Raw genomic sequence first — 25,643 nt, forward strand, 5'->3', positions numbered from 1 at the left:
AGTATCCAAAATAAAAAAACACCATTATACCTAACACATAACTACATGCCCCATAAAATAAAAAACCCACCCAAAACAAAAAACCCTAAACCCTAAAACTAAAATAAATTACATTAGCCCTTAAAAGGGCCTTTTGTAGGTCATTGCCCTAAAGGTATCAGCTCTTTTGAAAAGAAAAAAAAAATTTACAAACTCCTCATCTACATTACAAGTACCCCCCCCAAAAAAAAACCCAGAAAAAAACCCCCAACTAACTCAAAAAAACCTAGGCTAGGGGGAAAAAAGAAAAACCCCACCAAAAGTGTCAAACTGCTATGGGGGCCAAATTTGCACCCTTATATGCAAATCTTTATATGGGATTTTGGGAGCTGTTCCACATCTTTGGAGATAGGTAACCGCACAGAGCTAATATAATCTCCTATAGATGATTTGATTTTTGTTTGGAATAATGCCTAAGATGAATTGGAGGCATTTAATGAATATGTTAACCATAATAAATTAAATTTATCTTTTGCTGTGGAATCTGACAATATTGCGATTCATTTCCTAGACATCACAATATGGGTGAATGCTAGTTCCGATGAGTTAAATGTAGAACTATTTAGGAAAAGCACACCTGGTAATACAATACTTAATATTAATTCCGGTCACCACAAGCATCTACTAAAATCCCTTCCTACATGACAATTTATTAGAAAAAAGAGAAATAATAACACACACATGGAATATATGATGCACAGATTGAAAAGTAGGGGATATGATAGTACACTACTAAATGAGAGTAAGGAAGCTGTAGATGTCATCACTAGAGACAATTTGTTAAAGTGGTCAATTTTCATCTATGAGTGCCCGGTTTTTAAAAAACAGAATTTATGCTTACCTGATACATTACTTTCTCCAACGGTGTGTCCGGTCCACGGCGTCATCCTTACTTGTGGGATATCTCTTCCCCAACAGGAAATGGCAAAGAGTCCCAGCAAAGCTGGCCATATAGTCCCTCCTAGGCTCCGCCCACCCCAGTCATTCGACCGACGGACAGGAGGAAATATATATAGGAGAAACCATATGGTACCGTGGTGACTGTAGTTAGAGAAAATAATTCATCAGACCTGATTAAAAAAACCAGGGCGGGCCGTGGACCGGACACACCGTTGGAGAAAGAATTTATCAGGTAAGCATAAATTCTGTTTTCTCCAACATTGGTGTGTCCGGTCCACGGCGTCATCCTTACTTGTGGGAACCAATACCAAAGCTTTAGGACACGGATGAAGGGAGGGAGCAAATCAGGTTACCTAAACGGAAGGCACCACAGCTTGCAAAACCTTTCTCCCAAAAATAGCCTCCGAAGAAGCAAAAGTATCAAATTTGTAAAATTTGGCAAAAGTGTGCAGTGAAGACCAAGTCGCTGCCTTACATATCTGGTCAACAGAAGCCTCGTTCTTGAAGGCCCATGTGGAAGCCACAGCCCTATGCAAGCTTTGCTGGGACTCTTTGCCATTTCCTGTTGGGGAAGAGATATCCCACAAGTAAGGATGACGCCGTGGACCGGACACACCAATGTTGGAGAAATACTTTTAAAAACAGGGGAACTTTCATTGATGAAAATTAACATTGCACTGGATTTGAAGAAATACTTACCTTTTACTCCTGCAAAGCCGGATCGACAATCCCCGTCCTTCTTCTTCCTGCTGTAGACCACAGCAATGACGAAACTGGCTTCCTCCAATCACAGCCAGGCATCATGAGCTGGACGCTCTGGGTGCAAGCCATGATTGGAGGAAGCCGGTTTTGTCATTTCTGACGTCAGTACAAAAGAACTGAGGCTGAGATCGGCGATCCGGTTTAGCAGGGAAGTAAAAGGTATTTCTTCAAATCCAGTGCAATGTAAATTTTCATCAATGAAAGTGCCCCTGTTTTTAAAAATACCTTCACTTTAAGCTTTAAGCTTTAAGGGCTTGATTTATCAAGCTGGGGCTGAACACTAAGAAATATTTAAGACAAAAAGGTGATAAGGTAGCACACTCCAATCAAGGAAAAACTTTATTGAGCAATGTGTTGAGGCTCTTGCACCTTTAGCAAGCTAATACAAATTGACAAAACACACCATTATATGCACAAAACAGGGGACCAATCACTAGTAAGTGGGCGTGAACAAATTACATGACATCATGTGTCTATACAATTTCAAATTTTCAGTGTCATTTTTATCCCTATCCTAACTAGAAATATTGGTACACTCTATTAAAAACAAATGCAGCGAGCAAGACAGCTTCAATAAAGGAAGCAAGAATAAATCTAACAATAATCATTTACAATGCACATACATATGTTACTTAAATCTACTATATGTATATTAGATCAACGGAAGCAAGTCAAACTCCCTATTGAGGCCCAATAGATTCCTTCCTCTTCATTTTTTTTGGTCACAATCAATGATCATGAATTTGAGTTGATTAGCCTGATGTCCCTTCTCCAAAAAGTGGGCAGGTACTGGGAGGTGGGCAATTGCCTCATTTCTAATAGTAGATTTATGCTGGCAGATTTGATACTTGATCTTTTGGGTCATCTCGCCCACATGGACACTTTAAAACGTATACCATGTATGTTGAATTATAAAATACCCAGTGATATGAAATATTTTGTCACCCTCATTACTTGAGGGAGAGGTCCAGAAAATGTGGTTACCCAAAAGGGTAGAATGTTACAAATATAAGGGGAGGTATTAAACATGATCTTATATTTGTCAAGGAGATACCTTTGTCTCAACAGCCACAGGATATAAGTATAAAATAAAGCATACTATCATGTGTAATACAACACACTAACATGCCAGGGATATTTTGCCCAGTACGTAGGTAGAACAAAAAGGGGACTCAGAGATAGGGTCTTGGAACATGTGACAGCAATTGAAGATCCAGACTCAAAAACACCCATAGCGAGACATTTCAGGAATTTCCATAACTCTGATGCAAATTTGTCCAGGGTTTTGATTTTATCAAGAGACAAAGAAGAGTAAGTGATAGATAAAGGAGATAAACAGATGGTATACTTGATAATTCATTTGCAAGTCATAGCCCCAGGCGGTTTCAATTCCAATATGGCTATGAATTTATTTGAGAAGAAACAAAAGCTAAACATGTATAATTACTAATATATGCACTTGTGTGAAGATATTTCTAGCAATGATGGCATTGTAACTTTGTATTTCACATACTTAATGTAATTTTCTACATTTGTAATTTTCTACATACGTCTTTAGTCTACTAGTGTTCAACATTATCAATTAATTTGCAGGTGTTTCATTAATTATTTATGTGAATTTAGCGGCATAAAAAGCCTAACCAGGAGAAAGTTGACAGCTATTGAACAAGACACAAGGAAGCCTGTAACATGTATGCCAGGTTACTCTAGACCAGAGCTTTCCAAACTTTTCATGTTGGTGACACACTTTGTTAGACCTACATAATTTCGCGACACAGTAATTCAATTGTACTAGCAAAAAGGAGGTTAAACTAACTTGTTTTAAGAGATACGGACACATACATAAATTATATAATAACAAAATGCATTTACAAGTAACTGTATGTAAGTATGCGCAAGAATTAAAAAAAGTTTAATAACACCAATAGCTACTTACTATTTTAATGAGATGTATGAGGTTGATGGGATGAACACAGTTTCAGAATATTTGGTGGAATATTAGCTAAAGACACTCGCATTTCATCATCAAGCATTTTTAAGCTTCCACTTCCTATCCATATATCAAGAGCAGGAGCAGCAATGCACTACTGGGAGCTAGCTGCAAAAAAATCCCACTGACTTCAGCTCAGCGTTTAAGCTGCTGCCCTCAGAGCTCTGAGTCTGACTGACTACTGCCCACGCTGCAAACACACTGCTAACCCACTCACTGACTACACATGCAGTCACAAGCCAATTAAGGAGACTACACGTGCAGTCAGGAGCCAATGTGCCGCCAAATCCGCCAATGGTAATAGTTTCAGTTCCCACTGAGCTGTGCCAATTGGTTAAGATGATCTGTGAACCACTAGGTATCAATCACGTGTCAACCATGTAGGTGGAAAGTCAGAATCCAAAAAAACTATTTTAAAAAAATTATTTAAATTTAAAAAAAATTGTGCTGAAGCAGGGACACACCTACACACTGCTGCCGACACACTAGTGTGTCCCGACACACAGTTTGGAAAGCACTGCTCTAGACTGTGATATGCTGGACTCAATTACATGATTTTACAAAATTGAGGATGCTCTGTTTTTAAACTGTTGTAATAAAGTTTGCTTTATTTTTTACATTTCCGGATTGCCGCTTCCCTGTCTGGTGTGCCAGGAACATTTGGAGTGTGGATAAGTTTAATTTTGACTGTCTCTTTAACCTATTTTGACAAGGTATGTATGTCCTTATTTGAAAGGGGACTCCCCTATTTAAACAGGCTTTTAAGCCTTCACCTCAGCCCCCAACTAACTAACATAAAAATCTCTGCATCAATAGTGTTTTCTTTCATGTAATTGGCAAGAGTCCATGAGCTAGTGACGTATGGGATATACTTTCCTACCAGGAGGGGCAAAGTTTCCCAAACCTCAAAATGCCTATAAATACACCCCTCACCACACCCACAATTCAGTTTTACAAACTTTGCCTCCCATGGAGGTGGTGAAGTAAGTTTGTGCTTGATTCTACGTTGATATGCGCTTCGCAGCAGGCTGAAGCCCGGTTTTTCTCTCAGAGTGTAGTGAATGTCAGAGGGATGTGAAGAGAGTATTGTCTATTTGAATACAATGGTCTTCCTCTAGGGGATCTATTTCATAGGTTCTCTGTTATCGGTCGTAGAGATTTCTTCTCCTACCTCCCTTTTCAGATCGACGATATACTCTTATATTCCATTACCTCTTCTGATTCTCGTTTCAGTACTGGTTTGGCTATCTACTATATGTAGATGAGTGCCCTGGGGTAAGTAAGTCTTATTTTATTCATGGCACTCTAAGCTATGGTTGGGCACTTTATATGTAAAGTTCTAAATATATGTGTTAAACTTATATTTGCCATGATTCAGGATAATCAGTATTCCTTCTTTCAGACTGTCAGTTTCATTTTTTTGGGAAAATGCATATGAATTTATATTTTTCTTACCTTAAAAATTTTCAATTGACTTTTTTTCTAAATTGCGGGCTGTTAGGCTCGCGGGTGCAGAAAATGCTTAAATTTATTGCGTCATTTTTGGCGCAAGACTTTTTTGGCGCAAAAATGTCGTCATTTCCGGCGTCATAGTTGGAAAGACGCTGCCTGATGTCGGTTCTACCAAAGCTAAGTGCATTTGTTGTAAACTTTTGGTAACTGTTCCTCCGGCTGTAGTTTGTGTTAGTTGTCATGATAACCTATCAAACGCAGATAATATTTCCATTAGTAATAATCCATTACCTGTTGTTGTTCCTTCAACATCTAATGTTCAGGATGTTCCAGTTAATGTAAGAGAATTTGTTTCTAATTCTATTCGGAAGGCTCTGTCTGTTATTCCTCCTTCTAGTAAACGTAAAAGGTCTTTTAAAACTTCTCATATTTCAGATGAATTTTAAATGACCGCAATCATTCTGACTTATCTATTTCTGATGAGGATCTATCTGGTTCAGAAGATTCTGCCTCAGATATTGACACTGATAAAACTTCATATTTGTTTAAGATGGAGTTTATTCGTTCTTTACTTAAAGAAGTGTTGATAACATTAGATATGGAGGAGTCTAGTCCTCTTGATATTAAAACTAATAAGCGTTTAAATTCAGTTTTTAAACCTCATGTAGTTATTCCAGAAGTTTTTCCAGTTCCTGATGCTATTTCAGAAGTAATTTCTAGGGAATGGAATAATCTGGGTACTTCATTTACTCCTTCTCCAATGTTTAAGAAATTGTACCCTTTGCCATCTGATAGATTAGAGTTTTGGGAAAAAATCCCCAAAGTTGATGGGGCTATCTCTACTCTTGCTAAACGTACTACTATTCCTACGGCAGATAGTACTTCTTTTAAGGATCCTTTAGATAGGAAGCTTGAATCCTTTCTAAGGAAGGCTTATTTATGTTCAGGTAATCTTCTCAGACCTGCTATTTCTTTGGCTGATGTTGCTGCAGCTTCTACCTTCTGGTTGGAGGCTTTAGCGCAACAAGTGTCAGACCATAATGCTTATAGCATTGTTAAACTTCTTCAACATGCTAATAACTTTGTTTGTGATGCCATTTTTGATATCATTAGAATTGATGTCAGGTATATGTCTTTAGCTATTTTAGCTAGAAGAGCTTTATGGCTTAAGTCTTGGAATGCAGATATGACTGATATGATAAGTCAACGTTGCTTTCTCGTTCTTTTCAAGGTAATAAATTATTTGGTTCTCAGTTGGATTCAATAATTTCAACTGTTACTGGGGGGAAGGGAGCTTTTTTGCCTCAGGACAAAAAATCTAAAGGTAAATATAGGGCTGCTAATCGTTTTCGTTCCTTTCATCAGAATAAGGAACAAAAGCCTGACCCTTCCCCTAAAGGAACAGTTTCCGTTTGGAAACCTCCAGTCTGGAATAAATCAAAGCCTTTTAGAAAGTCAAAACCAGCTCCCAAATCCGCATGAAGGTGCGGCCCTCATTCCAGCACAGCTGGTAGGGGGCAGGTTACGATTTTTCAAAGATGTTTGGATCAATTCGATTCAAAGTCTTTGGATTCAGAACATAGTTTCACAAGGGTACAGAATAGGTTTCAAGGTAAGACCGCCTGTGAGAAGATTTTTTCTCTCAAGCATTCCAGTAAACCCAGTAAAGGCTCAGGCGTTTCTGAAATGTGTTTCAGACCTAGAGTCGGCTGGGGTAATTGTGCCAGTTCCAGTTCTGGAACGGGGTCTGGGGTTTTACTCAAATCTGTTCATTGTACCAAAGAAGAAGAATTCCTTCAGACCAGTTCTGGATCTAAAAATATGGAATTGTTATGTAAGGATACCAACATTCAAAATGGTGACTATAAGGACTATTCTGCCTTTTGTTCAGCAAGGGCATTATATGTCTACAATAGACTTACAAGATGCATATCTTCATATTCCAATCCATCCAGATCACTATCAGTTTCTAAAATTCTCTTTTCTAGACAAGCATTACCAGTTTGTTGCTCTTCCGTTTGGCCTAGCAACAGCTCCAAGGATCTTTTCAAAGGTTCTCGGTGCCCTTCTCTCTGTAATCAGAGAACAGGGTATTGCGGTATTTCCTTATTTGGACACTATCTTTGTACTTGATCAGTCTTTACATTCTTCAGAATCTCATACGAATCAGCTTGTGTTGTTTCTTCAAAGACATGGTTGGAGGATCAATTTACCAAAGAGTTCCTTGATTCCTCAGACAAGGGTAACCTTTTTTGGGTTTCCAAATAGATTCAGTGTCCATGACTTTGTCTCTAACAGAAAAGAGACGTCGGAAATTGGTTTCAGCTTGTCGAAACCTTCAGTCTCAATCATTCCCTTCGGTAGCTTTGTGCATGGAAATTCTAGGTCTCATGACTGCTGCATCGGACGCGATCCCTTTTGCTCGTTTTCACATGAGACCTCTCCAGCTTTGTATGCTGAACCAATGGTGCAGGGATTATACAAAGATATCACAATTAATATCCTTAAAGGGACACTAAACCCAATTTTTTTCTTTCATGTTTCAGATAGAGAATACAAATGTAAACAACGTTACAATTTACTTCTATTATTTATTTTGCCTCATTTTTTAGATATCCTTAGTTGAAGAAAAAGCAATGCACATGGGTGAGCCAATCAGTGCAAGTGCAGCAACCAATCAGCAGCTACTGAGCCTATCTAAATATGCTTTTCAGCAAAGAATATTAAGAGAATAAAACAAATTGGATAATAGAAGTAAATTAGAAAGTTGTTTAAAATTGCATGCTCTTTCTAAACCATGAAAGAAAAAATGTGGGTTTCATGTCCCTTTAAATCCCAATGTTCGATCTTCTCTGACTTGGTGGTTGGATCACCATCGTTTAATTCAAGGGACCTCTTTTGTTCGTCCAACCTGGATTGTGATCTCAACAGATGCGAGTCTTTCAGGTTGGGGAGCTGTATGGGGATCTCTGACAGCGCAGGGGGTTTCGGAATCTCAGGAGGCAAGATTACCAATCAACATTTTGGAACTCCGTGCGATTTTCAGAGCTCTTCAGTTCTGGCCTCTTCTGAAGAGAGAATCGTTCATTTGTTTTCAGACAGACAATGTCACAACCGTGGCGTATGTCAATCATCAAGGTGGGACTCACAATCCTCAGGCTATAAAAGAAGTATCTTGGATACTTGTATGGGCGGAATCCAGCTCCTGTCTAATTTCTGCAGTTCACATCCCAGGTATAGACAATTGGGAAGCGGATTATCTCAGTCAACAGACGTTACATCCGGGCGAATGGTCTCTTCACCCAGAGGTATTTCTTCAGATTGTTCAAATCTGGGAACTTCCAGAAATAGATCTGATGGCTTCTCATCTAAACAAGAAACTTCCCAGGTATCTGTCCAGATCCAGGGATCCTCAGGCGGAAGCGGTGGACGCGTTGTCACTTCCTTGGAATTATCAACCTGCTTATATCTTTCCGCCTCTAGTTCTTCTTCCAAAAGTGATTTCCAAAATCCTAATGGAGCGTTCGTTTGTACTGCTGGTGGCTCCAGCATGGCCACACAGGTTTTGGTATGCGGATGTCTTTCGGATGGCCAGTTGCCAACCTTGGACACTTCCGTTAAGGCCAGACCTTCTATCTCAAGGCCCATTTTTCCATCAGGATCTCAAATCATTAAATTTGAAGGTATGGAGATTGAACACTTAATACTTAGTCATAGAGGTTTCTCTGATTCAGTGATTAATACTATGTTACAGGCTCGTAAATCTGTGTCTAGAAAGATTTATTACCGAGTTTGGAAGACTTACATTTCTTGGTGTTCTCATAAATTCTCTTGGCATTCTTTTAGAATTCCTAGAATTTTACAGTTTCTTCAGGATGGTTTGGATAAGGGTTTGTCTGCAAGTTCCTTGAAAGGACAAATCTCTGCTCTTTCTGTACTTTTTCACAGAAAGATTGCTAATCATCCTGATATTCATTGTTTTGTACAGGCTTTGGTTCACCTGTCATTAAGTCAATTTCTCCTCCTTGGAGTCTTAATTTGGTTCTGAGGGCTTTACAGGCTCCTCTGTTTGAACCTATGCATTCTCTGGATATTAAATTACTTTCTTGGAAAGTTTTATTCCTTTTGGCCATCTCTTCTGCTAGAATAGTTTCTGAGTTATCTGCTCTTTCTTGTGAATCTCCTTTTCTGATTTTTCATCAGGATAAGGCGGTGTTGCGGACTTCATTTAATTTTTTACCTAAAGTTGTGAATTCTAACAACATTAGTAGAGAAATTGTTGTCCCTTCTTTGTGTCCTAATCCTAAGAATTCTCTGGAGAGATCTTTACATTCTTTGGATGTGGTAAGAGCTTTGAAATATTATGTTGAAGCTACTAAAGATTTCAGGAAGACTTCTAGTCTATTTGTTATCTTTTCTGGTTCTAGGAAAGGTCAGAAGGCTTCTGCCATTTCTTTGGCATCTTGGTTAAAGTCTTTGATTCATCATGCTTATATGGAGTCAGGTAAATCCCCGCCTCAAAGAATTACGGCTCATTCTACTAGGTCAGTTTCTACTTCCTGGGCTTTTAAGAATGAAGCTTCTGTTGATCAGATTTGCAAAGCAGCAACTTGGTCTTCTTTGCATACTTTTACTAAATTCTACCATTTTGATGTTTTTTCTTCTTCTGAAGCAGTTTTTGGTAGAAAAGTACTTCAGACAGCTGTTTCAGTTTGATTCTTCTGCTTATAAGTTCATTTTTTTTTCATTATAAGATTAAAACTTTTTGATTTGGGTTGTGGATTATTTTTTCAGCGGAATTGGCTGTCTTTATTTTATCCCTCCCTCTCTAGTGACTCTTGCGTGGAAGTTCCACATCTTGGGTATCTGCTATCCTATAAGTCACGAGCTCATGGACTCTTGCCAATTACATGAAAAAAAAAATATAATTTATGTAAGAACTTACCTGATAAATTCATTTCTTTCATATTGGAAAGAGTCCATGAGGCCCACCCTTTTTGTGGTGGTTATGATTTTTTTGTATAAAGCACAATTATTCCAATTCCTTGTTTGATGCTTTCACTCCTTTCTTAACACCCCACTTCTTGGCTATTCGTTAAACTGAATTGTGGGTGTGGTGAGGGGAGTATTTATAGGCATTTTGAGGTTTGGGAAACTTTGCCCCTCCTGGTAGGAATGTATATCCCATACGTCACTAGCTCATGGACTCTTGCCAATATGAAAGAAATGAACTTATCAGGTAAGTTCTTACATAAATTATGTTTTTCCTTGTTCCCTGTGATATTCTTATGCATGTGGTGACATCATGGAGAGTTCCAACCTGCAATCTTCTTTCCCTGCTGAAGTCATCTGCATTCTACAGGTCAATGTTGGAAGCAACTTCAATTTCTTCATACTTACTCTGATCCTCAGTCCATAGCATGCTAAGAATTGTAGTTTCCTGTATTGACCTAAAGGTGATTGGGGTAAGCAGTATGGTGGCAACTCAGGGCTCATAAACCCAGGTGCCAAACCAATTTGGTGCAACGAAATCCAAGATTTGTCAAGTCAAACCATACCAGTGTTAAAGGGACATAATATTCTCTACACTGCGAAAGTGCATTTTGAAAGTTAAAGAGTGTTTACATTACATCCTCTATTTCAATTAAAGGACCAGTCAACACATTAGATTTGCATAATCAACAAATGCAAGATAACAAGACAATGCAATAGCACTTAGTCTGAACTTCATATGAGTAGTAGATTTTTTTTATAACAAATTTCAGTTATGTATATTTCCACTCCCCTTGTACCATGTGATAGCAATCAGCCAATCACAAATGCATATACGTATAGTCTGTGAATTCTTGCACATGCTCAGTAGGATCTGGTGACTCAAAAATTGTAAATATAAAATACTGTGCACATTTTTTTTAATTGAAGTAAATTGGAAGGTTGTTTAAAATGACATGATCTATCTGAATCATGAACATTTAATTTAACTAAATTTAAGGGAAAATTTAATTTAACCTTACAGTCTACACCAGAATTGTTATTGTTTAAAAAGATAGATAATCCCTTTATTACCCATTCCCCAGTTTTGCATAACCAACACAGTTATAGTAATATACTTTTTAACCTCTGTGATTACCTTGTATCTAAGCCTCTACAGACTGCCCCCTTATTTCAGTTATTTTGACAGACTTGCATTTTAGTCAATCAGTGCTGACTCCTAGGTAACTCCATGTGCATGAACACAATGTTATCTATATGGCACACATGAAATAAAGCCCTAAATAAAGCAACATTGATGATAAAAGTAAATTGGAAAGTTGTTTAAAGTTACATTACCTATCTGAATAATGAAAGTTTATTTTTGACTAGACAATCCCTTTAACAATAGTCCTGTATTACTTGTATGTATAGTCCCAGTGCAGTATCTGAGTATCAGATTTGTAATGGCTGTGATTTCATGTCACTATAAAAGAACATAAAGGTAAACAGTATGATCTGCAATTAAAACGATCGGCTTCAGTCTTATTTTTAACACCTAAATTGGCACCTCTAACTCAAGGCACCAGTGTGAATTTGAGGGTGTAATTAGCTGGTAACTGGTAGGTATAATCTTCCTGTAGAGCTAGAGCACTCTATGCATCAACAAGCAGCTATGAAACTGAGAATGGGACCGTATAATAGCACAGAGATGCCAATGTGTAGATAAAAGAAACAGCCTTTTTTTTTTTAAAGCCCAATTAGTTTGTATGTGACATTACGCATTAGTTCATATATTGCTACTGTACTCCATATGCTAACAGAGAATGCGTTCAATTAATTTACCAATAAAATTTGTCTCTAAATAGTGATAGTATTATTAATAGTTTGGATAGTATTATTTTGTATTTGTTGTTCATTATTGCCATGGGAAATAATACGATTTTAATTTTTTATGTGACGTATATTGCAAATTCGCATTAATCGTTGCGCTAACTAGCAAAAGTGACACATGTTCTCTCAGACGGCTTGTAATTCCATAAGGCAGCACTCAGACACAAATTTACCCTAGGGAGTGAGTGAGCCGACGCAAGCTATACAACAATTGATGTTTGTAACCAGATACTATTATATAAGTATAGTATTATGACACCACCTTCAGCATATGATATACGCCTCCGTGACTCTGGGTCAACAGCTATATACACACGTGACTATGATTCAACCAATTGTAAACGATGCTCGGGCTTTCATGGCTGGATAAATTATATATATAAACGGCGATTATAAAGAAAACTTTTTTTTTTTTTTAATCGAACCAGACAATACGATAAATACAAATTGTTTCACTCACTGGGCTAACTTTCTTGCGAAATAATATATATGAGACACGCATTGGCTTCCTAACCTGTGTGCGCTAAACACACCCATAGAAAGCCACGCCCGTTTAACCCTATACATACCGGGGACTTTTTCTTGACACTTATCGACGTCATCAACATCAGCCCTAGGCAAATACAAACATACAGGCGACGACTTGGACTTGTTGAGGGGGGAGACAGTAAATTGATGAGGGAGAGGAGCTCAAAGGTAAATAAATAACGTTATGTGATTTTTGTGTACCCACGTGCTTTTGTTTATATTTACTCGGCGTGACCTTTATACACAGCTGAGTGAAGTGATGAGTCTGGAGCTTTGTGTGCTCAAATTCTTTTATTATAGCTAAGTTTCTACTTGTGTGACTATAATATGATATATATATAAATGCATATGTGTGTATAAATATCTGTTTAGGTATAATCGCTTATCTGTCGCAGGTGTAGACAGCTCCTGTGCTATTGACAGCCATATTTATTGTGGGCATGTCAGTCAGATGGAGTTTTCTTCTTCTTATGGAATTTGTCTGAGGGCGAACACTATGTGCAGATTCTAATTCCATGAGTTTACATGTAGTTTATCTGATTGGATATTTACATTATTCAAGTCACGTGATAATGTTTTGAGAGGAAGGGTTAATTACTGTTGATGACTGGTGAGGTTTTAATGTTTGCGTCTGTACTGTTTTCTTTTTTTGTGTTATGTTCGTTTGTAGAGATCAATAATATACTATGTAAACTATATAAATTACCTTATAAAAAAACAACAGCCCCCCCCCACAAGAATGTACCTATAACTGTTGTTATTAAATAACCTGACTTCATTAGTCTCTCTGATGAGTAATGCTTGTGTGTAATGAGTCTTTTCCTAGATAAATTATAGTGTGCAGGAGCTGAGATTGAGTTTTAAATGGACACAATAATCATCTTACTCTCTGCTCTTATACAGTACTGTAATAAGGATTTCCCTAAATGATCTTTGTTAACGAGACATAAAAGTTGAAAAAAATGCTCTAATCTATAAACTCATATTATTGCACATAAACCCCTGCAAAGGTGGTTAAGCACATAGTTAAACAAATGTACAGAGCATCTGTGCATTACTGTAAGCAGACTGGTGTTTACACATGTATGACTCTTGTCTTTGGCTCACATGACATTTTCCCACACATTAAGTGCATTTTATTTCTGTACTTTCTTATAAAGTATGTATCCTTTACTCAGCTTATGCAGAGTAGTTGATTTTGCTGCCCCTGATGATATCATAAAAGGTTACGCATACACATTTGTTCTAATTATTTTATTATTTAGTATAATTTCCTAGGGCAGAGCTATGAGCAGGTTTACACGTGTTTGCTCCTATTGAATATAACAACTTGATGGGTACAGTGTGTGAATGGCAGTATATTCCAGGATTTTTAACTCCCAGAGGTTCAAGTATGTTACACCTTAAAGGGACAGTCTACACCAGAATTTTAATTGTTTAAAAAGAAAAATATTTTTTTTTTCTAGTTTTGCATAACCAACACAGTTATATAAATACACTTTTTACCTCTGTGATTATCTTGTATCTAAGCCTCTGCAAACTGCCCCCTTATTTCAGTTCTTTTGACAGATATCCATTTTAGCCAATCAGAGCTGGTTCACTGGAACGCCACGTGCGTGAGCACAGTGTTGTCTATATGACACACATGAACAAACACCCTCTAGTGGTGAAAAACTGTCAAAATGCCCTGAGAGAAGAGGCGGCCTTCAAGGGCTTAGAAATTTGCATATGAACCTCCTAGGTTTAGCTTTCAACTAAGAATACCAAGAGAATAAAGCAAAATTGGTGATAACAGTAAATTGGAAAATTGTTTAAAATTGCATTCTCTATCTGAATCATGAAAGTTTATTTTGGACTAGACTGTCCCTTTAAATGGACAGTGTGCTTTAAAATTGTTTTCCTCTAAATGTGTTTTCCAGTGGCTTGTTATACCAGCTACAGAGTGTACAATGTGTGCGAAATTGTTACTTTAGGCTTTTTTTTAAATATGAAATATATGTCTGTCTCAGCTTGTAGAGGGAACATACCTATTCACTCACAGCCCTCATTATCATATTTCTCAAGATTGACTCAAAAATCAATAATTAGAGACTTTATTGGAAAAAATAACATTTTAGTACACGTCTGTCACAGATAAAGGAGCTATTCAGGCTCAGACTGAGCATAGGGCATTTGCCCGGCAGGCTGGTGCCAGTTGTGAGCCTGTTGCCTTGGCCTCTGACCAGTCACCAGTACTATTATTTGTGCATCACAAAGTGCCAATCCTTCCCTTGCTATGTCTTTGAGACAGGTCAGTGACACTAAGGTTCCTGTTATTTTAAATGTGAACTTAAATAGCTTAATTTTTTTATTACATTTAATTGTTTTTAGTTGTTTTAATTACAACCAATTTACAAAATGTAGTGACAGAAGGATATTGCCAACTTTATTTTTTATTTGTAAATCAAACTAGTACCTTTTTTATAAATGAAAGTTTTGGGGCATGGTTAAATAAGAAAAAGAGGTGGGAGTGGGTTGCTTGTCCTTAAAATGCCCGGGTCTATCTTTGGTCCCAGTGCGGACCTGGAGCCATTTGTAAACAATTTAATACACTTCACTAGGTAAAATTAATTATTGGGAACACATTAAAGAGGAGCAAAAATTACAATATACTATCAATTTAAAGGGGCATTAAACACAAATTGTAAGCTGTATATTCATATTTGAGAATTGTACGCCAAATAATACAGCTTTATTTTGTCAAATGAGTATATTTTTATTTTCACTGATTTCCCTGTGTCAGAACAAAAGAACCCATGCTACCCAATCACAAATCAATACACATATATAGAATGAACTGTTTTTTTGCACATAATAATATGGTCCACCTTAAAAGAGCAAATGACTATAAAGAAGTTGAGGGAGGTAAACATGAACTCGCCAAAAATGAGCTAAAAGTATTAACCCAATCTTCCCTGCAAGAAAGTGTAACAAGAATCATGAAAGAAAAAAAATGGGTTTAATATCCCTTTAATGTATATTGTAGTAATGTTTCACTTTCAGTAATTAAGCATTTTATACATTGTTGAAATGTTGAGTTCTAGGGCCAAGTATATTAAAAGAACAGCATTATAGTAATTTTTGACTCCCTAGTAGTTCCGTAGCCCATATAAAGTTATTCAATAATTCCATATAAATTTGACATTTTTCATACATTACAAGATATTTTATCTTCCACCGCTCATGCAAAGAACACTTTAACAAGCCCCATTAATAAAGTGTGTACAGTTGACTGAGCTGTAGACCTGAGGGTAAGCGCTTCTGTGAGTATACAACTCCATTCCATGCTGCCCTCAGAAGACCTGCACATGTCAATCAAAGGCTGAGCCTGCCTCCTATACAAGTGCTCAGCGCAGAGGTTGCTTGCTATAGCACCCGGGAAAGCTTCTTTCCTTCTCTTGCTGATAATACAACATTAGCTATAAAAGAAGCTGCTGGCAATCTACATTTTAGAACATATATCATTAGTTCTAAAATAAATAAATGTTTTAAGAGTGCACACTTTGTGTACTTGTTGCCTCTCAAATGTTAGAGAACGTAGCAGAACTGGTTTACAAGCTGCTAATGAAAACCTTCCTCTCTGGTGCACTAGAAGTAGTTTCATGTAGGAGAGAAGAAGGCATGCATTCTTCCGAAGAGATGGATTGAATTCATTGGTGCAAGGGTCTAAAATAGTTTTTAAAACAATGCAAATGTGATCCAAAGTCAATCCTGCTTAATAAATAGACTGAAGATCCACTTTAGCAATCTAGTCTCCTCTGAAAAATGCAAACAAATACCATTTTCACTATTACTGAAACAATATGATATATATTAGTATAAGTCACTCACTCAGTAGCTGATAGTTAAGAATCTATACAATAACTCTGGGTTAGTGAATTAAAATCACCCAGGACAAGTTTGCGCTCTTGCAGTGTTAATTGCGGGCATCAGTTGGCCGTGATTCTGGGCGGACAGGTTTACGGAACCAAACCCCGTCCATCTGGACATAAATGGGGCCCAATAGATAAACCTATGACCTCTTAAAAAAGCAAGGTGACTCATTGTAAAAATATAGACGTCCTAACACTCATAATTTTAGTTATATAAAGACCAACCATACACAGGATGAGATGGGAAAAAATATACTGCTATGGCTTTTATAAAGTATATTACAACTTTAATTAGGATATGTAATTTCTGTTGTCTCTAATACTTGAATAAGTGCAAAGATATCTAAATAAATAATAATAAAAAAAAATTACATTACTTTAACCCCTTCCTGTCTGTATGTATTTGTTACATCGCAACAAAGTTCCATTGTAAAAAAATTGAAATTACGGGGGGGAGGAGCCAACGGCCGAAGAGGCTAGACGTGTCTAGACAGAGCTCCTGATTTCTAATTTAAAATACGCAATATATTGCAATATTATTTGCCTCACTTTCCCTGATTTCTCATCAAAGTGCCCTCTGACACCCATGCAGTAACGCAGAGCTGACAGAAATCTATGCTGAAAGTGCACACCAACTTTTAGACTTTCTACTCCGCCACCCAATGAACTCCGCCATCTTAGTTGCCGGGCCCTTTCTTAGTGGACTCTGAAATCGACTGAAGAACCAGAGCTCCATAAACTTCCACCTCCTAAGCGACTGAGCCTAAGTAGCCACTCACTATCATCTTCTCTAGGGGCAACGGCAGGCGGTTTGCGGGCAATCTGTCTGCTAAGCCCAGAGCACGGTTCTAACATGGAGGCCTGGGAGCAGGCTATGCTACAATTGATAGATGTGCATTTCCGGAACCTAGAGACGGACCTCACCTACCTGATCACAACCGTGATGATACGACCGGGTCCGGCTACAGGCACCTCGCATTCTCGAGAGCGCGATGTGACTAGCGCTTCAACTACAATTACATGCTCACCCCGGGAGAAACTTGAATCCGATATAGGCTGCTCGCTATTAAAATCCCTAAGCTCCGGTTCAGAGAAAAAGACTGCTGAGGTGAGTTCTTCTGGAGGGGGCCCGGCGACGGTTCAAAAGGATGACAGATTGTCAAAGTTGAGAAGATCTCTGCCGCAGAGAGAATTAGCACCATGTGTGCTCATCACTTGCCGGCATGTCTCCTTGCATGGACTTGGTCGAACAGAGACCCCTGCCCAGGATACAGGACTGTCTGTGCTTAAACTCCCAGAACCTACTGTTACTAAAGAGACCCCACGGACTATGCATGATCCTCCACATTCCATGAGACCATGTCTGTGTGGGGAAGAAGCCATGATGTTAAAGGTGTACCTGTCTTACCATGAAGTGGGCTGAGCTGACCGCAGAAGCCGCCTCAGGAGATAATAGACATTGTTATTGATATAGTCAGCTCTTTTATCTCTATATTTCATATTAAGGTCATTGTTTGTGTTATGCCCGTTAATCAGAGTTCTGTGCTAGAGGGTACCTAGTTGGGTTCTTTTTTTGTCTTTTTTTTCTATTTTTTATTATTAGACATAAGCTAACTGGACGTTACACAATTCCCTATGTTTGCAACTACTCATTTTTCTTTTTTCTCCCTTTAGACATGGGATCCCCTGGTGCTCACCTATTAGTCTAGATTTAATTTTGACCCCCAATGTAGCTGTTTAAGTGAACATCTTAATATCTTGCTTAATAAGGTAATTGACATATGTAGTTACTTATAGAGTTCACACAGTGCCTAATTTTTATAACTGTTAGTTTTCAGGGCATGTACTCTGACATCATTTCTGTAATACACTGTTGGTTTTCTTGCATAGCCCTGATGGTTGAATTGTGATATGAGGAAGTTCCTACATTACAGTTTTAGGCATGCCAGGCAGGGTGTCATTTTTTTTTTTTAGCATTAAAATTAAGCTACAGCACAACACAGGCTGTTACAATTCCCTTTCCCTAGGTGTTAATCATATCGGATATCCTGGTCCTGGATGGTGGGCCCACATCCGGGAGTTAGTGTATTTATGTTCTTAGGGAGGAGTTATTTAATGGTTTAACTACTTTTATACTCACCTATTTCTCTTTTGTTCTAAACTCATATGGCCTGGTTAATGCCCTACCCTTTAGCTCCAAATAGTGGTTAACTACATTGGGTACTGCCATCGGTATTTTACTCACCCTACTCACCTACTGGAGAAGCACTATGGTTATTACGTATCCAGGTTATACAAATAGAGCACTATACTATCAGCATGATACTTTTAAAAATTAGTATTGGTATAGTTGGATGACTAGCATATCTCACATAGTTTAATTCACTTTGTAAAATGAGCACGGATGGGCATGTTGGACACCTATAGGAGAATTCTAATGTTACACACGTTATCTCAACTGCAATTCTCTACAGGTACAATTATTCGGCACACTCGTAAGATAATCAGATGTTTTATCTATTTACCATACGCAAATTACCACCTCCTACCCCCCCACCCCCCATAATAATCCTTCCTTAGTAGAAGGTCTAAATACGCGGTTTATCTTGCATATACCGCACCTTATTTACCTTTATCTCTAGCAAAATCTTGCAGTATACCAATACACCTAGTTCATCTCTACTATTAGTTCTGCAAGGTTGTCTAATATATACTATTGTTTTAAGGGTTAAAAAAAAAAAAAACCCTATGTGTTTCATTATTATTTCATACCCCTTACCAAGCTCCCCTATCAACAAATACTATAGGTTAAGGCCCAAGAGAGGCCATTGTTTTTCTTTTTTGGGGATTATAGTTTTGCAAAATAAGATGGCTATAACTAAGGGTGTATCCCGCACTATCACTTAGAAAAATAAAACATGAGGTTAGCATAGTGAGATCCAAGAGTGGTCTCTCCATTCCATTATGCCTTCCCTTACTACTAGATATGTTTCCTTAGTTAAGGCCCAAGAGTGGCATATTAGCATTGTTATGGAAGGTTACCTTACGAATAGGCGTTATGTATCTAATTTTGCAATTTACAACTGTTTTTTTTTTCTTTTATGTCATTGGAGAGCTGTGCAGAATGTTAACTTTACCGATATGGAACTAAGCTGGACTGTACATGTTACCTTCTGTACTGAATGGCAATTTCATTTGTGTTTATACTGTTTGTATGCCTAACTTAAGAACCTCAATAAAAATTATTATAAAAAAAAAATTGAAATTACGCGATTGTACATGCGATTGCGTGATTTCAATGATGGGATTGGGTCTGGGGAGAGTGCCTAGGGATGCTCTCCATGGTAACAGAGACAGCCAGCAAAACAGAGTCTACAGCCAACGTCACTGCCAGTCTCTTTCTACATCTGACCTCTTCTCTCTGTAGAAGCTTTCACAGAGTACAGGCGTATACATAGTGTATCACAAGCGTAAGGTAGAATGCATGCTTCTACAAGAAAAGACAATAGATGTGAGAGGAGCAGGGCAGCAATGCAAGCATCGCCTGTTGTCTCCAATCGATAAGTTTGTCCCTGGCTGTCATTGTTTGCAAGATACACCACACTCACAGCTATACAAACAATGTATGTATTGTATTGCATTTTGCCGCAGCCTCCACCACCAACCACTAGTGCACCTGTTAGTTATGTGGTTGGTGTGAGGAGAGGTCACATATAATAGTGTGGGGTCTGGGACCCCAAAATTTAAGAGCCAAGTTTATTTATTGGGGTGTTTGTGGTGCTCAGGCGCCTGGAAAAATCAAGCACTGCTCTAACAAATTTGAACATTAAACGTCTATAATGGTCATTTAATTTTCTTTATATTTGACCAGAAAAAAAGTATCCACATTTTGTTAATGCTCATAAATATATTGGTGAGAAGGAAAAACCCAAATGAAAAATTCTACATGTTCTTACCTCCCTAGTTGTCATTCCTGTATACTGTCCCAAAAACTGGGTATAAGTAATAAGGTAGACCACATAGGTGATTTTTTTTTTTTTTTATACATGCTTTCACATTAAAATGCTCACCAGAAACAGTGGACTGAGAAGTATCTGTGACCTGAATATAGGCTTTACATCTTGGGGACCCACCTCTGTATGTTAGATTACATCATTTGAAGCCATGAGATTTTTGATGTGGGATTTTTTTAATTGACTTGCGGATAATAGGTTGCCCATAGACAATTTTTTTTGAACAATCAATATTGCAACCTCCGTTCTGCATCCTTCAAGTATTTATCTGCATACAAAAGTGTTTTTTTTTTGTTTTTTTTTTAAAGTATACTACACACTTGATGCTATTGACTTGAAACCTAGTAGTACAGGTTGATTTCTCACTCCTTCTAACCTTGTGTACTTTATGTAAATTTTCATTACTCAACAAGACAGAACGATCATTCATACAGACTTCATCCATTGCAATTGAAATCATGTTTAAGATAGCATCATGTATGTGTACGCTGTACAAGTAAGTTGCTCTATGATAAAAATTCAAGATGGTCAGAAATTTTGCTTAATTCGATTAAACTGACTTTTAGCTACCCCATTTATGACCAACTTTGGGTGATTATTCTTGGCATGCAGTAAAAAATACCTGTAATGGGTTTTTAATGTAACGTGGTTGTGACTAAACCTTTTACTGGATCACATATTAAAGATACATTGTACTGTTCCAATGCCTTGTTATACCAGCTGCAGAGTATAAAGTATATCCAAAATGTCTCCTTTATGTTTGTTTTTGTATATGAGATATTTGTGCTTTTTGAAAGTACAGCCTGAGCTTCCAGAAATAACAAATATCCTTATCTTGATTTCTCTATACCCACATGCCTGCTTATATTATCTCTTTGTTTAAACACAAAGACTGATATTTGGGGCCCGATGATCTAAAGCTCTCCACTATGACTTGATTATTTAAAGGGACAGTCTACTCCAGAATTTTTATTGTTTAAAAAGGTAGATAATCCCTTTATTACCCATTCCCTAGTTTTGCATAACCAACAATGTTATATTAATATACTTTTTATCTCTGTGATTACCTTGTATCTAAGCATCTTCAGACTGCCTCCAAATTTCAGTTAAGTTATTTTGACAAACTTGCATTTTAGCCAATCAGTGCTAACTACTAAGTAACTCCACAGGAGTGAGCACAATGTTATCTATATGGCATATTAACCAGCGCTGTCTAGCTGTGAAAAACTGTCCAAATGCACTGATAAGAGGCAGCTTTCAAGGGCTTAGCAATTAGCATATTAGCCTACCTAGGTTTAGCTTTCAGCAAATAATACCAAGAGAACAAAGCAAATTTGATGATAAAAGTAAATTAGAAAGTTGTTTAAAATGACATGTCCTATCTGAATTATTATTATTTATTTTTATGTGTTTTTATTATCTTGTTCTTTTCAAAGGTAAACTTTAAACCACTGGGGTAATCATTTAGAAAGTTACCAGATTTTTCAGCACTAGATTGATCACAATTCCAGATGACCAGTAGATCTAAATTGTATATGTAGTTTTGTATTATATTTGTATGAAAGGGACATAAACCCCCCAAAATGCTTTCATCATTCATATAGAAGAAACAATTAAAACAACTTTCCAAGTATTAAGTAATTATATTATCACATTTGCTTCATTTTCTTTGTATCTTTTGTTGAAGGAGCAGCAGTACATTACTGAGAAAGCCGCTAGCTCCAAGTAGCGCACTGCTGCGCCTAGCTATGCTTTTCAACAAAAGATACAAAAAGAACAAAGCTAATTAGATAAAAGTAACTTCAAAAGTTGTTTAAAATTGCATTCTTTATCTAAATCATGAAAGTTTAATTTAGAATTAAGTTGATTCTAAGTGCTCGATGATTGAAAGCTCGTTTTTAAAATATGATGTAAAGATGTCCGCACTGGAGTGCGAATATAATATCGTAATGATTGAAAGTGTTCAAAATTGATTGCGTGTATGTATTCGAAATGGGCGTGTTTTCATCATTCGACATACGCTGCAAATGTTTTTTTTTGTTTTGCGGAATGTTAAATACCCACTTCGTATGTGTAATTCTGTATTCGTAATTTCTTTCAAAAGTGTCTATTGATCAATTGTATTATCAACTTTGAATTTAGAAATTCAGATTTGTATATTATAAATATTAAATGTCCAAAACTCATGTATTATTTCTGACTTTTGTTTACTTTGAAATAAAAAGAAAATTAATACAATTGTATTCATATGCAATGCAATGTAATTATACAGTTTTAAATCAAAAATAATTATTAATCATGTGTTTCCTCACACTGGTGTTTACAGCAGGGTCCTGTGAAGAAAATTCATTTTGAATTATTCCATGTTCATAATCATAATCTACATCAATATCTAGATTATTTTCAATGGCTAAATTATGAAACATACAACACAAAGTTATTATGTCTGCAGTCTTTGTTGGTTGATATTTCAATGCTCCTCCAGTTTTATCGATACAACGGAACCTACTCTTAAGAAGTCCAAATGTACGTTCAATAGCTGATCTTGCTTTTGAGTGTGCGTCATTGAACTTCATTTCTTTTCTGTTTGCTGGTTTGGAGACAGGTGTGATTAACCATTTGTAACATGGGTATCCTGCATCTCCTGTTGGATGTATGATTTATGGTTAGTATTACAAATAATTTATTTTATGTATTAGACAATTAAACATCTTAGTACATTACTTACCAAGTATCAAACCATTTCCACAAATTCCTGCATTCATATCTTCATAAAGGAGTGATTGCTTTAGAATATAAGAGTCATGTGCACTCCCTGGAAAAGCTGACAACAGAGAAATAATTTTGTATTTGTGGTCACATACTAATTGAGTGTTTAGAGAGTGCCACCCCTTTCTGTTAAAATATGTTTCTGAATGATCAATTGGTGCACAAATTTGTATGTGTGTGCAGTCAATACACCCTAGAGTATTTGGTATTTCATAATGTTCATAGAAATATTCCTTAATTATATTTTTTTTATTTTCAGTAATTGTACATTGTATAAATCTGTTAATTTTTTTTGAAAACATTAATTACCTGGTTAAGAAATCTGGAAAAAGCACTTTGTGACACACCTGTAATTGAACTGGTGGTATGTTGGAAAGAACCTGTTCCCAAAAAATGAAGTGTGGTCAATAATTTAACAATTCCTGGTATTGCTCTATTTCTCCTTGTTCTAGGATCCAAATCATCTTTAAATAATTTGTAAAGGGTAATTATAACTGATTTGTTAAATCGAAATCTTTGAAATACAATATCATCCGGCATGTCGCTTAAAAATTGTCTTTCTCTGTATGTTCTGGGCCTGTATACCCTGTGTGTCCTCGTGGTTGTTGGTTCTGAAATTAATCCTTGAGATTGTTCAACTTCATTTTCATGCAATATTTCTATCATATTTGTATGATGTGTTATCAACCTCCTTCTTCTCCTTTGAAATCTTCTATGTTGAAATAATGTATAATATATATATTCTGCCATCTGTAATTATAAATATTGAATTATAAATTAAATATTTTATTAAATTTTAAATCCTATTTTTCGAAATAATTTCCGTAAACTTACCCTCGTAAATTGAATTTCGCGCACTTTTTAAAAAAATTACGTCAAAATATTTATAGTCTCCATAATTGCTTATTACGACGCTTTTTGATCACGTCATTTTTGATCATTGCTCATTTTGTAATAAAGTTTTGCGGTGAAAACATACGCAATCATCCTTCGCTATTTCAATATAAACTTCGTAAATGTGTTTGTGAATATTCGTAACTGCAATCGTTACGTAATTTGACAATATAAAAGTCCACTTTTTATGGCGCAAAATTCTCTATGCTACTTTCCTCAGGAAACTTAAAATTCGATTTGCATTTCCCAAAGAAAAACAAGTGTATTTAAATTCAGAAAATATTAACAATGGTAAGTACATATAATCCACCATATTATATATATATATTTATTATATATGTTATTTTACATTTACTTTTATTTATTTAAAGAAATATGACACATTTAATGCTAATGTTATTTTATAAAATATTTTTAAAAAAATGTATTCATAGGTTCTACCAACTGGAGTATCATCACAAAATAGTGAGTCTGGTAGAAACCCTGCATTCACAGAAGAGGAAAATCTTTTATTAGCACAGCAAATGAAAATGTATTATGATAAACTGTTTGGATCCATGTCTGCAAAAACTTCAAATTTTGAAAAGAATTCAATATGGGAAAAAATTGCAAAATCTGTGTCAGCTGTAGGTGTTAGGCCCAGATTAGTGACCAAATGCAAAAAAAAGATACTCTGATTTAAAAATTAAAGTTAAAGCAAAAATGGGAAAAGAAAAAACTGAAAGAATGAAAACAGGTGGTAGAACATATGTACCAATCACATACTCTGAATCGGAAAAAATAATTAGAGAATTAATCCCAGCTGCAATGGTTTCTGGAGTTCCTGGACTTACCAATATTGGTGTAAGAACAGGTAATTTCTTCTGTTAAGTGTGATCAGTCCACGGGTCATCATTACTTCTGGGATATTACTCCTCCCCAACAGGAAGTGCAAGAGGATTCACCCAGCAGAGTTGCATATAGCCCCTCCCCTCTACGTCACCCCCAGTCATTCTCTTGCACCCAACGACTAGATAGGATGTGTGAGAGGACTATGGTGATTTTATTTAGTTTTATTTCTTCAATCAAAAGTTTGTTATTTTTTAATAGCACCGGAGCGTGTTATTCCTTCTCTGGTAGAGTTTGAAGAAGAATCTACCAGAGTTTTTTACTATGATTTTAGCCGGAGTTGTTAAGATCATATTGCTGTTCTCGGCCATCTGAGGAGAGGTAACTTCAGATCAGGGGGCAGCGGGCAGTTTATTCTGCAAAGAGGTATGTAGCAGTTTTTATTTCTAACAATGGAATTGCTGAGAAAATACTGCCATACCGACATTATATCATGTATGTATAATTTACATTTTTGTTTTCTGGAGAATGGTACTTCTCTGGAATTACACTGTGTATGTAAGATTTTAGCCTAATAGGAATACAATAGGCTTTTTAATAACTCTTAATTATGTTAAACGTTTTTGCTGGAATGTAAAATCGTTTTCATTTTCTGAGGTACTGGGTGAATAAAATGTTTGGGCACTATTTTTC

Source organism: Bombina bombina, chromosome 2, assembly GCF_027579735.1.
Source record: "Bombina bombina isolate aBomBom1 chromosome 2, aBomBom1.pri, whole genome shotgun sequence".
Taxonomy (NCBI): domain Eukaryota; kingdom Metazoa; phylum Chordata; class Amphibia; order Anura; family Bombinatoridae; genus Bombina; species Bombina bombina.